Source organism: Papaver somniferum, chromosome 1, assembly GCF_003573695.1.
Source record: "Papaver somniferum cultivar HN1 chromosome 1, ASM357369v1, whole genome shotgun sequence".
NCBI classification, from domain to species: Eukaryota; Viridiplantae; Streptophyta; class Magnoliopsida; order Ranunculales; family Papaveraceae; genus Papaver; species Papaver somniferum.
The window spans coordinates 104,540,215-104,545,813 of NC_039358.1; the positions used below are offsets into that span (position 1 = coordinate 104,540,215).

General features: G+C 33.6%; 1 long non-coding RNA gene across 1 annotated transcript; it reads left to right on the forward strand.

Annotated features, from left to right (window-relative positions):
* The first annotated feature begins 2,528 nt into the window (after positions 1-2,528).
* On the forward strand, positions 2,529-4,282 carry LOC113331709. The gene is made up of 5 exons (XR_003351123.1): positions 2,529-2,664; positions 3,017-3,361; positions 3,502-3,572; positions 3,692-3,722; positions 3,874-4,282. It is a non-coding gene; the product is annotated as an uncharacterized LOC113331709 (long non-coding RNA).
* Positions 4,283-5,599: the final 1,317 nt, after the last annotated feature.

Genomic DNA, 5,599 nt, shown 5'->3' on the forward strand with positions numbered 1-5,599 from the left:
AATGTACACTTGCTGATTGTTAATGTGCACATAAATGTACACTTGCTGATTATTAATCTTTGAAACTAGAAATAGTAAATAAGCGTGTTAGGCTCGACTTATACTGCATGACTGATGTAGAGTTTACATAATGGACAAGTCGCAGCCTTTAAGTAGGCATGTTGCTTTAAAGGCGGTGTGTGTTTGCTTGTTCTCTTCAAAGTGATAAATGCATGTGTCAGTAGACTTTGTTCGTTTTGAATTTTAATTAGAAATTTTTTGAACTTATTATAACTTTATTGAACTTATAAATGATGCACTTAATGCAGCAGTTAAGTAGTCCGTAAACCTTTTTTCAGCTTGTGAAATGTTAAGTTGTCATACTTGATGAACGAGTTAAGTAGTCTGTGAACCTTTTTTGTGTTTGTCAAATGTTTTAGTTGCTGGAATTGATGAATGAATGTAGATCGAAGGTTTCATAGTTTGTGGCATGAGATCATCGTTTGATTTTGCTTCACATAATTTCCTACGTGCATTGGTTTTTCTCTATTTCTTATACTTTTTAATCATGCATCTTATGGATAATGGGAGTTCTGACCGTGATGACCATATAAATTGCGATTTTATAGTTTTTTAGGAGAGCGTTGAATGAGATTGGTTATCAGAAGATATTTAGTTGAAAATTGTTGGTAAAGTAGGTTTTTGTAGATGTGTACATGTTTGTACACATGCTGGTTATTATTCAAAATAACAACTATTTTCCTTTACCTTCTTATGGGTCCTAATTTAAAGACCTAATTGATTTTTCGTAAACACAGTTACTCAAAATTTTCAGAATTAGCTTAGTAGTAAACTTATTTTCTAGCAAAAGATGAATGTTTTTGATATTTTTTTGTTTTCTTTTTTGATTGTGTAAATAAGGTGCTTGTGTGTCATTAACTAAATCATGTGGCTGCCGTGGAAGCATCATTGAGGATGAGCTGCAGCATGAAATGTGTGAGTGGTGCTTGGGTGGATGATTCAAGTTGTATGTGGTGTACAAATCGATGCGTCTTGTCTTATATGGATTTTTGTAGATCTGTATATGTTTGTACACCAGTGTAAACTAAGATTTTTAAAAAATGAGAATTATATAGTCATATGGGTACTCTTTTTGTAGCTCTCGGAAAGAGCTTTCCGAATATATAAAGTTTACGAATTTTGGACAAACAATCCAAAAGATAAATTGTTTTTTAATTATTTTTATGTTAATTAAAATTGCTGACATCATCATAAGTCAATGTGGACTAAACTGTAAATATTTGGACTAAATTGTAAATGATGAGGGTTATTAGTGTACATTCTCATATTTTGGACTAATTTGTACGTAGTTGACTCGGGCCGGACTAAACCATACTTTTGGACTGACTTTTGGACTAAACCGTATTTGTCCCATTTCATAACTGGTAGTGCGTACCTGATAATACCAAAATATCCATCCCTTTTAGTCTAATTACTATAACTCCTTATGTATCATATTCTTTAAGGTATAAGTGGCAAACAAACTTTAATATTACATATCTAAAAATTCATGCCTTATAATTTTATAAATTTTATCTCGTTGGATATGTTATAAAAAAAACTACGTAATGAGTACAAACAACAATATTAAATTTAGAGTTTTTACGAATAATTCGGAGGTATTTATCATTTTAGGCACAATTTTAGAAAATTATATGTATATCCATTATGCAAACCACCACAAAGGATACATAATACTTTATGTAGCCATATTTTGGTTTATGCATCAAACTAATTTTCCGTAGCAGCTAATAAAACGATGTACCCCATCCGTTTCAGGAAAAATGATACTTTCACTTTAGGCATAGTTTTCGAAAATTCAATGAATAGCCTATGCGAACCACCATATAGGATGCATAATATATTATGCAACCATATTTTGGTTTATGTGTCGATTAATTTTTCGTTTCAGAAGAAGTGATATTTTCACTCCGTTTCTGCAAAATAGATACTTTCACTTTTTCAATTTCTCTTTGTTTCAAGAAAAATGATCACTTTATCAATTTGGCCTATTATTAGGCAAAATGAAACTATAAAAATATCGTTTTTCCTGAAACGAAGATAATATATATCTATCGACGAAAATCGTTATTTATTTCGTTTTTCTTCCGTTGACCCTCCGGCAGCGGTGTGCTGGTTAAACTTAAAACGACAGAGACGATCGAAGTGAATAAATACATTCGTGATCCTTGATCTTTTTTTGAGTAGTAATGACGATCAAAGAGCGTAATAATAATGCTTTAAGATCATCGTCGGGACTTTTTCTTGAATGATAAGACATCTCCCCTTTTAATAACAACAACGAATACGGGAAAGATTTCCGTGTTTAAAATTCACCAACCAAGTTTGTCGGTTTCAACCATTAGATAAGCTGACTTTAATATTCAGCCGTTAGATTTCAAAAATGCGCTGACAAATTTGGTGTCTGCACAAGGGATCTCTCTGTAAATAAACAAAAGTTTAAGGGCTCAAATTCTAAAGACTTAAAAAATAAATAGAACAGAAGATAGCCGGTTTTTCTTTTTCCTCTCTTCTCTTCTCCCCGAGCTTCTTCCATGGATTCGCTGTTGAAACGGAAGATTTAACGGAGGAATTAAACATGCAGTCATACTGATTCATCACCAGGTTAGTTCCTTATTTGTAATAATAATTTCATCAATCAGTAAGTATAATCAGATGTGATTTGATTTTTTCTATCGTTTTCAACTGAGTTTCGATTTGATTTCAAATTTGCTAACCCTAACTGTTAATACGAAAAATTAATGGAGGAATTCATCATGTAATCATACTGAATTCATCATGATGGAGGAATTTATCATGTATTCATGCTTTAGGGGTTGAATCCAACGTTAAAAAATGGGATTTACAATTTGGGTTTGATATTGGATGCATTGATTATCATAAAAGTGTTTGAAGAAATGCAATTTGATATTGCAAAACATTTTAAGTAATTGTGTTTAAACTCTTGGCCGAACAGGCCGGAGAATTCATCAAAAAGCAAGTTATAGACAAAGATGAGCACTACCCGAAATCGTTTTGCCATTCGAAGACAGATGATTACTGAAGAACAACTAGCTGATCAAAGAGAATTGGATCGTGTGAGACACAGAAATCGCAGGAAAAATATGACGGAGGAAGAGAAGCTGCTGGAACTAGAGTGTAGGTGTATATATAGCCGCAAAGGAAAACGCAAACCAAACTTTATTTGGACAGACAGTTTGGAGTGCCTTATTTGCTTACCGTTTTTCGTCTTTTCATATTTATCAATGATATTTAGCTTTCTAATTCTCATGGCATTCTCTAAGTCGAAGGATATGACAAGGTAAGACATCCAAATGTGTATAAACTTTAAAGACTTAAGATAGTTTTTCTCTTTTGACATTCTTATTCGTTCAGGGAAATGAGAGATATAAGCCTAATCAAGTGATAATCAATTTTTAACTTATTCATTCATTCATACAGGTAGTCTCAAGAAGTGGATCAAAAATATACTTGAAATGGTGGATAGTTCTTACATCAGAAGCTCTTATGATGTAAGCTTTATATTGTATACATTAAACCATCATTACCTGTTGATGAAATAGCTATGAAGTGGTATTTGCGAATCATATTATTCTACTAATCTATGACATCTGTGACATAATTGAACCAGGTAACCAGAGTCACGAAGATGGAAGACAAGGGTATACCTTCTTACATTTAACAATGTATTTATATAATCTAATTATGTGCTCAACTTAATATAATTCCTGTTTCTATTTGAAAGAAGTGGTGTTATTACATGATTAGTTGTATGACCACCTAATGCTCTTTGTCGGTGGCATTTATTTGTAGATGAGGTGCTTCTGAAATTGCGTTAAGCCGCTGATGGTGATGTCTTTTCAGCACCCGATGGTGCTCCTGGCTTGCATCATGGAGTAGTTACTCGCGGAGGTAACATTGTGTATGAGTGAGAGAACAATAATACAAGGCAAAATAAACGGATGAAATGATCAAGACATGGGATTATGAACATTTTTATGTATGTATATGTTACATCTACTTAGTTATGTAGTAGGAGCATCACAACTTCATGCATCATATAACCAAGCCAGGAAAAATGGGATATTGGTAACCCTCATTCCCAATAACCTATCTTTTATTTTTTTTGGTCATATACAATTGGACCACTGTATAATAGGTGTTTCATTGGTCTCTCACGTCTTTTACTAAACCAAGTAAGGAAGAGGAGAACTTATCATTATCAGCTTTGTAACCTGGCGTTTTTAGGGGCCACCCCAAAGGATTTAGGGGCCATCAATTTATACCCAGCCAAAGACTCTAGTTAAGGGGTACCCTATATGATATTGAAGTTACATAAATGTCCTTCTGGTAAAACTGTATAAAAACCAAATCAAAAACAATTCTACTTATTTCAACTCTTCTTCTACCAGTTTCATATTATCTTCCGATTGTGGAAGAAAATTGTTTTTTCCTCGTTCAACCGAAACATCGCCGCGAATCGTAAAATCAAAACATCGTCGATTCGATTATAAAACAATGGATAAGAGAAATGAAACCCACAGACTTAGAACCAAAAATGTTGCTCGGGGTATCGATCCAAACATTGGAATTTTAGCAAGAAATAAAGAAATTCTTGCTGCAAATGAAGAAGAACGCGAAGAACGCGAAGAAGAAGTACCCGGCAATGTAGTCGGTGGTGGCGATTCCGAGACTCAAACACTTCGTCAACTTCAAATGGCCCCAATTAGGTAAGAATCTATCATTTTTGGGGTTTATTTCGGTTTAATTCGTCGAATCGAGAAAAAAAAATTCTAGGGCTTTCGGTTATTTATCCAGATTCGGACGATATGCATGCTCATTTACTTCCGAATGTAGTCGTGTTCTTCATTTTTCAAGAACATCGACAGTATTCGGGAGAAAGATTTGATGATTATCTGCCGAATATTGGTGGCCATATCTTCCTGGATACAAACTGCTAATAATCGGTAGTTTAATGAATTTTTTGGCTACCGAATATATTTAAGTAGACACAAAGTATTCGGAAGAACAGTCACTACCGAATGTATATATTGAAAAAATCTCAAAATTTCTGATATAGGAAAAATCCCATTTTGGGGCCAGTATTTATTCGGAAGACAATATAATGTTTTATACCTCCGATTGTGTAGGATAAAATTTTAGAGTTTCTGAACTCCAGTTGATGAATATTCGGTTGTAAACATGTTTAGTTATATTCCGATTGTTTTTCATTCGGAAAAAATATGTGTCTTCTTACTTCCGAATTTGTACATTCGGGTTATAGATGTGCACTTTGTCTTCCGATTGTGTAGGATGAAAAATTTACAGCTTCTGAACTCCAATTGATGTATATTCGGTTGCAAATATGTTTAGTAGCTTCCGATTGTTTTGTATTCGGGAACAATATGTGTCTTCTTACGTCCGAATGTGTACATTCGGGTTATATTTCCATACTTTGTCTTCCGATTGTATAGTTTGTAAATATTGTTCCTTTCTTTGTTGTTTAGACAAAGTCGAGAAGGGAGGAAGAAAGTGACAG